Raw genomic sequence first — 9,702 nt, 5'->3', positions numbered from 1 at the left:
AGGAGAAGGTCAAAATGTGTCAATTCAATCCCTATCAAGAGTTGCAGAATATCATTTAGCCTGGGATTTAGCTCAGTGGTTCCACCGCCTGCCTCACAAGCCAAGAGTCCAGAGTTCGATCCCTGGTACCAAAAAAAAAAAGTTGTAGAATATCATTTAAAGTACAGCTGCCCTTAGTGCCTATGAGCTTGGCTCTGCTCTACTTCTGCCCTTAGACTTACGTAATGGCTTTCAGCAGCATCACTGAAGGGGAAGAACAATTACGTAATGAGACACACACCAGGATGTGTGTAATTATGTAATAAGAGCCTGCCTCACTGTGCTAGGCTGGTCGCCAATAACCACCTAGTCATGCTATTACATTCCAAGAACATATGCCCTCGAGGCATACTGAAATTATTCTAAGGGTTTCCAGAGGAAAATTGGCTGATCAAAACAGAATCTCAATATTGTTTAAAAAACAATAACATAAATTTTTAAAAGTCTGATCGTACTAGTTTGAAAAGTGACAGAAAAATTATTCCTGACCTAACAAAACCTAGAGCATAAGACAGAAGTGTTGTGCTACAGTTCATTCAGGTCACCACAGGATTTAAAATGACAGAATAGCAACAAGAAAAAGACAGAAGCCAGACTTCAGGTGACGTGGGAGCCTCTTCGTAGTTGGCCAGAGTTCTGACTGAAGCACAATCATTTCTCAACCAAGACTCAGCTCCTTCAGGACACTGCAACAGACACTGCAAAGGCATTTTAAACTTTACACACTTTGACTTCTTGTTGTTCTGATAATTACCGAATCAAAAAAAAATCTCAGAAATGTGAGAGAATGAGACTTTGTTTTGCAGTTAAAATAGTGTTCAACAGTGCTTTCCCTAAAGTGAAAGCATGCACTAGGATAGAGTTCCCAAAACTTTTTATAGTACAACTCCCCTCTCTCTCCAACACCTAATGCTTTTTCTGCAAACCAATTAGGTCCCCACTCTCCTACTCTTCTTATTCATGTATCAGGAATGAAACCTCGTGTGTCCACAGTAAGGCAGGAAGAGAGTGGAGAGACAGTTTTGCATTTTTATGATATTGGTTTACTCCTTGGATGGATGTAGTTGTCTCCATAATCAGTACAAGTTCTCATATCAAGGCAAATAAAAATAGGCATGTGTAATATGCTCCAAATATCAACTGATGTGTTTTTTGTTGTGGTTTCAGAGCCTTAATATATAGACACTTTGTTACTATAATGAGCTGAATTGAATTCCTCCCAAATTCATGTGTCGAAGTCCTAGTACCTTGGAATGTAACTGTATTAGGAGTTAAAGTTTTTGAAGAAGCAATTACTTAAGATGAAGTGGTTAGGGTGGACCCTAGTCTAACATGATTAGTGTTTTATAAGAAGAGGACATGTGGACACACAGAGACATACTAGACAGGGATGACTGTGTGAAGACACAGCAAGAAGGTGGCTGTCTGCCAGCCAAGGAGAAAAACCTCCAAATCAGCCAAAGGTGCAGACATCTTGAACTTGGACTTCAGTCTCCAGAACTGGGAGAAAATAGTGTCTGTTATTTAAGCCACGCAGTCTGTGGTATCTTGTTGAAGTAGCCCTGGAAAACGAATATGGTTACTGACATACTAGCTCAACTAACATTTTTTGAACGATGCTGAGAATCAGTAATGAGAATAAAATGTTGAGGGAGACAAGATCCATGTTTCAGCTCTTACAATTATCAAATGATAATTTTGACAGGACATACACATGAAAAGCAACAAATATAGGTGTGGGTTTTAATCTACTATGTGTATGACATTTCCAAAATGCCATTTTAAGATAATTTTTAATATGTTAAGTTATCTTAAGGATATCAGCAGAATATTTGTTATCTTAAACAACAAAAGTATTCAATAATTAAACTACTAGCCTGCAAATAATAGCTCAGTTTAGCCCTAATCTAAATCCCCATTGAGCCAAATTTGAGCCAAAGCTATAGAAATATTGGTAGTTCGCTGGAGTTGGCTTTTGTCTACTTCAGGTAGCATGTACCTTTCTAACTCCTATTTATGTCATGCAACTCACTTGAAGTTGGCTATGGTATGATTGTTTACATCCCAGACATCATGGAATGTTACAGGACAAGTCTCCCCTTCTCCTGAGCCTGTTGTTAAACCTTTGCCAGCACGCCATACCATTGCGCCCCTGTCAACAGGCCATCTCAAAGACATTTAGAAAGTCAATCCACGACAGAAAATGTTATAGGGGTAAAGATGGATATAAAAATATAAGAGGTATTGAAATGAATAAAGTGAAAGATTCTAATATATTACCTAGAGCAGTAGTTCTCAAACTCTTTGACCTGCATCCAAACCACCCGGATATTCAGCGTGAGACCAGGGATTTACAATTCTATCAAATTCCCATGTAATACTACTGCTCTAGATTTCCAGTGTGGCTATTTCTCTCACCAGAAGTCAGTTCTCGTGTTTGCCACCTGGTTGAAAAGGGGTGGAGTTGCTTGGCAGGCACAGCTAATTCCATTGGATTGGCAGCTCTTGGTAAAGGAAATCAATGGCTGAGTATAAATAATTTTTAAGCTAAAGCCCAGTGAAATGTTCCCTGGGGACCCACAAGCTACACAAAGCTCAGAAAGCAGCACTTCTCAATGGCACCTCCAGTATGGAAAAAATGCAGGCCAAATACCTTCATCTAGTGCTTACCGTATTTTTACTACACCTATGTAAAAGGTAGTTTGAGGGGCTAGGGATTTAGCTCAGTGGTTCTGCTGCCTACTTTGCAAGCACAAGGTCCTGAGTTCGATTCCCTCCTCCCCGAAAAAAGGTAGTTTGAGTTGGCATCTACAAGAAGACTCAGTCTTAGAGCCACAGAAAATTATTTGTTTGGAAAGCAGCACTCCATTAAGACCTGAGTGCTGTTATTCATATTGGATGTTACAAGGCAAACCATGCCCCCCGAGAAGCAAAAAACAACAAGCCACAAAGACAAGGAGAATGCCAACGTGACACAACTGGTAAGATAGGTATACAGTAACATGATCTCACAAAACAAGGATAATAAAGTCCATTGTGGGAAATCGGGGAATGTAGCTCAGTGGTAGCATGCTCAAGGCTGTGGGTTCAAGTCCACAGCGCTGTAAATGAGCAAATAAATAAATAAATCCATTGCATTCTTATGTCTTACTCTATAATGTTGGAGACCTGAAATTTGATTGCAAATGGTTTCTACAAAACATCAATTGGTATATTTTTCAAATTACATTCCCAAACAAACTGATTAAAATTGAATACAGGTTGAAGTTTGGTTCTTTTCTAACTATCCAGTTACTGAACATTGATAACACTGTGAAAAATGAAAAACCTTAGATGATCAATAAGAAATTGTTCAAAGAAATGATTCTTGCCAAACAAAACATCCATGAGATTGAAAATAATTTTCATTGACAAAGCATGTGCCTGGTGGGCATTCCAGAGGAATGTGATGGGAATAAACTTGATTAAACTTTTGAAAGAGTTTTTACTTGTTGGGTCAGATCTTCCTGCTGAATCCTTCAGTGTCAAAATACTGCTTTGCTTTTCATACCTGCTCTGGGCAACCCCTCTCCCAACCTGTGTTGTGTGAATTCGAGCCCTGCATTGTGAGTTCCTGGATTGCTCAAGAAATGTTTGGGCTATAATTCTGAAAAAGGTTTCTGTTCACCCATGTCCTATGTGAGAATTTTAACCAAAGAAAGAAGGGGAAGGAAAGAAGTTAACCTCAAAAGCGAACTTGGGAACCACTACAAACATGGAAGCCATGCACATACCAGGCTGTCAGTCAGCCTTTCCTCAGGAGGCTGTTTGTGGGCTTCTCAGCTCTTGGATGATAATCTGGAAATAATGAAGAACTCTTTTTATGTATGTTATTGTACTAAATATCTAATAAAAGTTAAGTATCACAAAAGTTAATACAACATTAATTATAAGTTAAAACAATAATATGATACTATTTCATCCAACCCCAAATTGGCAAAAAAAAAATTTAAGTAAGAACATAGGATTTGGTAAGGAAACAGTGAAAAGATTGAACCCTCAAAGAACAGTTTGTGGATGTATAAATTGATATGTAGAGGACAACTTGGTAGTATTTATCAAAATTCCAAATACCCCTATCCCAAGAAGCAGCAGAAAGTATATGATCCACAGACTCTAGACCTAAAGAACTTGAACTCTAAACGTGGCCTTACCTCTCATAAGATCTCAACAAAGTTACTTAACCTCTCTGAGGTTAAGTTTATCATCAGCAAAATGAAGATAGTCATAATATCTATATCTCAAAGTTTATAAAGTGCTCACAATGGAGCCTGGCATATAAGAAGCATTGTATAATCTAAAACACAATTCTAGGAAAATATTCTATAAAACTTTGAGCCAAATAATCTAAATTCAGTGCAACTCTGCTTCTCACAGCCTATCCATGTGAGCCAACTCTAGAGAGTTACTCTCCATCACTGAGAAAAATATAAATAAATGTTGATACATCTGTGTATTGAATAGTTTACATCCCTTTAAAGAATGATATAGAGTTCATAGAGTTACATATACCTTAAGAACAACATATTTCTGAGTATAAAAATGAATTTTTAAAACAGTATGTTCAATATAACCCCTATTGTAAAAGCAAATTCTGTGTGTGTGCATGTGTGTGTGTGAGAAAAGGCACAAGACATACTTAAAAGTGATTACTTCTGAGGTGTGAGATCAGAAAAAAATGGAGTAATGGGGAGACGAATTGGAGAAATGGGGAGATGAAAGGTTCAATTGTTACCTTGTATATTTCTCTATTGTCTGAGCCTTTGAAAGTAAATTGGAATTATTTGTATAATTAAAAAATATTTTCAACCATTAATCTGAGCTTAATCTAGGTTTAAATAATTATTCTCCCCCCACCCCTCGCTTTCCCAGTACTGGAGATTGAACTCAGGACCTTGCCCTTGTGAGGCATGCACAGGGCCATTGAGTAAATCCCTGGCCCCTATGTTCTCTCTTTTTTAAGATTCAGAGTTATAGCCATGAGGTGAATGTTACTGTTATTATTGACATAAGTGACCAGCCAGAAAATGAGACTGTATGAATAGTCCATTTAATTAAATGTTTTGGACACTGAGATCTATGTCAGTGTAAATTGTGGAAACACTTAGGAAATAAGCTTTCATTGTACTGTACAGAGTGATAATGAGATTTGGCCAGTCTCTCAGAGATCTAGGCTTACCAGATCCTAAAGAAAAACAGGCTTTAAAATATTTCAAAAGTATCCCATGCTCCTAGGGCAGAAAAGCCGAGCTGGTCCCAGCACCCAGAATGAAGCTCCCCCGCCGCCATCCCACACTCCTAGGGCAGAGAAGCTGAGCCGGTCCCAGCACCTGGAAGGAAGCTCCCCGGCCGCCATCCCAAGCTCCTAGGGCAGGGAAGGTAAGCTGCGCAGGTGCCAAAAGCACCTCCCTGCCCGTGGAAATGAGAAGACATGTAAACAAGCCTCAAAAACAGACTTCTGGATCACCTACAGCAACCTCAAAGGGAAATGAGATGGAACAACCTGATACTCAACTACTTGGACTCTCTGAACTGGCAACAAAAGAGGATCTGGGAAAAATGAAATCAGAAATAATGACTCAGATACAAAGATTTTGCTCATGGTGCAAGACATGATTAATAAATCTAGAGAGGACATAGATTAAAAAATAGAGGATCTGAGGAACATGATGGAATCTCAACATGGGAAAGAAATGGAATCCATAAAACAAATGCAAACAGATTTCCAGGAGATTAAAAACTCCATCGAAAGTCTGCACAGCAGAATGAACCAATGTGAGGATAGAATTTCATATATAGAAGATAAGATTGCAATTAGTGTCCAGGAAAAGAAAAATTGCTTAAAATTGTAAGAGATGACAAGAAATCAATCCAGCAGCTGCTAGACGATGCAAAGAAGAATAACATTAGACTGATTGGAGTCAATGAAGAAACAGGAGAGAGTGCAGATGACATAAAAAAACTGTTCACAGAAGTGATGGCAGAAAACTTCCCAAGCAGGGGAAAAGAACTTGACATACAGATAAGTGAGGCATATAGGACTCCAACTAGCCTTGATAAAAAAAAAAACTACACATAGGCATATAATAGTTAGGATTCCAGAAACCCAACAGAAGAACAAAATTCTACAAGCAGTGAGAGAAAAGAAACAAATCCCATACAAAGGAAAGCCCATCAGAATCACAGCCAACTTCTCAGTGCAAACCCTCAAGGCAAGAAGAGCTTGGAGTGATGTATTTCAAGCCTAAAGGAAAACAGCCTCCAACCCAGATTGATGTACTCTGCAAAACTATCTTTCAAAATTGATGGAGAATAAGATACTTTCATGATAAAGAGCACCTCAGGAACTTCATGAATATCAAACTGGCACTCCAAAAACTTTTAGACAATACCCTAGGAAAAGACAATGAGGATCACAACCCCAGGAAACCCAGCAGAATGAATCCATTGGGCATGACAAATTAAACACAAAGGGGGATAATCCAACAAAAAGAAAAAAATCATGACAAGGCTTTTAAAACTTTTAACTTCATCTCCCTAATGAGTGTATAATTCAATCTTGTTATTGTACTGGTTAGTATTTTTCTGATTCTAGAGCTGCACACCTTTCCTTGTGCTATACTGGCTATTTATCTATCATCTTCTTATGTCTACATTTTCATTGGGTTGTCTATTAATGAGCTCTAAGAATTCTTTATATATTCTGGTCATAGGTTATATGCATTGTAAATATGGTCTGTTTAAGGACTACTTTTCATTTTAATGATGTCATTTAAAGTTCTAAATTTTGATGGAATCTCGTTTATTAATTTTTTTCTTTTATACATCATGTCTTTTGTATCCTAGGTAGTTCTTGCCTACCCTGAATTCACAAACATTTTCCCTTATAATTTCTTCTTAAAGTTTTATACTTTTAGGCTTTCTTATTTAGGTTCATAGATCCCTTCAAGTTATTTTCTTGTATGGAAAAAAAGGGTTGAAGTTAATTTTTTATATACGGATACCGGGTGTTCTAGTGCCGTTTGCTAAAAACACTATCTCTTCCTCGGCTTTTGAATTGAGTTTAGATTCTATAATATGCTAATGTTAAATAATCTTTCAAAACTCAGTGGACCATATATGTGTGGTTCTATTTCTAGATTCTCTGTTTTATTCAAATGATCTATATATCTTTCCTTACACCAACACTGCCTTGATTACTGTAGCTTTAGAAGAAGTCTTAAAATTAGGTACTAAACGTCTTCCAACACTGTTTTTCTTTTTAAACTTTTCTAGGTCCTTTGTACTCCTACCTAACTTTTAAATTTCAATATCCAATTCTTCATTTATAGCAAGTATGCACAGACGTCAATTTTTATATATACCTGGTGTTTTCTAATCCTGCTAAATTCAAATACAAGTTCTAGGGGCTCCTAGAGATTTCTTAGTATTTTCTCTGTAGATGATCATTTCATCTACACATAAAGATTTTGCTTCTACCTTGCCAATCCTATCCTAATTGTGTCATTTTATTGCCAGACTGTTTTGGTGGGGCCTAGGTTTCAAAGTTTAATGGACAGATAAAGAGTAAGCATATCTGCCCTTGTTCCCCACCTTAGGGAGAAAGCATTATATCTTCTCCATTCATATAAGGCATTCTCACTGGAAGTATGGAGTACATGCCTTTATTCTGTTGAGAAGGTTCTGTTCTACTTCTGTCTCCTGATAGCTTTTACCATGAACAGATGTAGAATTTAGTCCGATACTTTTTCTCCAACTACTGACAGGATCGTATGGCTTTTTCCTTTCCTCTGTTCAAATGATGACTTTTGGGGCTGGATCGTCCAATGCTGAACCAACACTGCCATCCTTATAATAAAACCACTTTCTACATACTCCCAGATCTGACTTCCAATGGTTTGTGTTGTTAAACAAATTTCTATCTATGTTCATACTTTTTTCTTCTGTTATCTTTATCCAGTTTTAGGATTAGCACAATGTTGAGTTCCTAAAATGAGGGGAGAAGTGTTCCTTCTTTTTTCTGCTTTAATTGTTTGATATAATTTATCAGCTAAAATGTATATGAGCCTGCCGTTGTCATATAGGTAGCTTTTCAAGCTAGGAATATACTTTCTTTAATAGGTGTTATTCAAATTTTATATTTCCTCCAGAGTTAGTTTCATTAATTTGTCTTCCAAGTTACATCTTAGAAGTTGTCAAATTTATTTCAAAGAAGATTTTTGTAATATGCTTTCTATATCCTTTTAAATTCTGTAAAATCTGTGGTAATGTCTCCTAGATCTTGATATTGTAATTTTAAAAATGTATAATTGATATTGTGTAACAGGAAGAAAAGGTCTGAAGGAGCAGGGGAAGTGGGAGGGGTAGGGGAAGTGAAAAAAGGGATAGGAAAAATATGAGAAAAGGAAAAAAATGGAAACAAGGTCTTTGTAAATAGGGAAGGGTGGAGAGGATGAAGGGAGGGCAAGGGAAGGGGAAAAAAATAAGAACCAAGAGACTCATGTAAAGGTACAAGATCCCAATGATGAATGTAACTGTATTTTATACCTAAAATGTACCAATAAACTTAATGGGAAAAAATATTTCAAAAGTGAGGTTCTATTAAAAATTGTAGTCTCAAACTGTGAAGCCAAACACATCAGCTGTTTCAGTTTATTGTCATAGGGAAAGCACAGTCGAATACTTGAAGGAAAACCAAAAGAAGAGTAAGCATTCTCCATAGCCAGTACTTTTATCTAATACCAATAATTTGCTTTGCCAAATTATCTTCAGAGATACTGCCTGACTGAAATGCTTCCGCTATTCGTGTATCTTTGTTTAGTCCATGGAATTGGGAAGTACTGAAGTTGAAGGAAGGGCCAAGGGAATATCTGAGTAGTGAAGTACTTGCTTAACATGCACAATGCCCTGGCACAATCCCTAGCACACAAATCCACTTGAAAGAGGACTTGGAGATCATCTAGCTCCATGTTCCCATTTTGCAGAAGGGAACACAGAGTCCTGGAAAGATCATGGGACTTTGTAAAAACACCCTTGCACAGCGGCCATGCCAATCTTCTCTGTATCATTCCAATTTTAGTACAAGTGCTGCCAAAGCAAGCACAGAGTTCGTGAAAACAAAACAAAACCACAGCTCAGGTTAACTGTGTGCCTTCTAATGTTTTGCTTTCCTCGTGGGTTGTGTGTGTGTGTGTGTGTGTGTGTGTGTGTGTTTTAATGCAATCTCTAAAAATATATGCATGGTAAAAATAAATATATAATATAAAAATATAATATAATGTAGAACCCTTAAGTTCCTAGTGAAGAGTTCTCATCCTATCCTTCTACTCCAAGTTCCAGCTCTTCTCCTTTGATATAATCACTGTTACCAGTACCTTGGACAGTCTTTCAGAGATAATTCTGTAAATTTCTAAGCAAATTTCTTTGTTTTCACAAGAACGTGTCATAGAATTATTCTCTATCAACTTTCTCCCATTCCCTTTAATCGCTGCATAATATTACATTGTACAATACATCAGAATTTATCTCATCCCTGTTGTCCCCTGTTGATAGATATCTAGATTCTTTCCAGTCTTTTGTATTACAAACATGCTGCTTTCAAAGAATATACTCACAGAGGTATCT

General features: G+C 37.2%; 1 pseudogene; it reads right to left on the bottom strand.

Moving 5' to 3' along the window:
* Nucleotides 1–9,083: 9,083 nt before the first annotated feature.
* LOC147827635 (U6 spliceosomal RNA) lies at nt 9,084–9,181 on the bottom strand (annotated as a pseudogene).
* Between the last annotated feature and the right edge of the window lie 521 nt (nt 9,182–9,702).

Source organism: Heterocephalus glaber, unplaced genomic scaffold (genome assembly GCF_053883595.1).
Source record: "Heterocephalus glaber isolate CG9 unplaced genomic scaffold, H.glaber_assembly_v1.0 deba00001442, whole genome shotgun sequence".
Taxonomy (NCBI): Eukaryota; Metazoa; Chordata; class Mammalia; order Rodentia; family Bathyergidae; genus Heterocephalus; species Heterocephalus glaber.
Note: the sequence above shows the minus strand (reverse complement) of the source record. Positions and strands in the feature narration are given on the sequence as shown.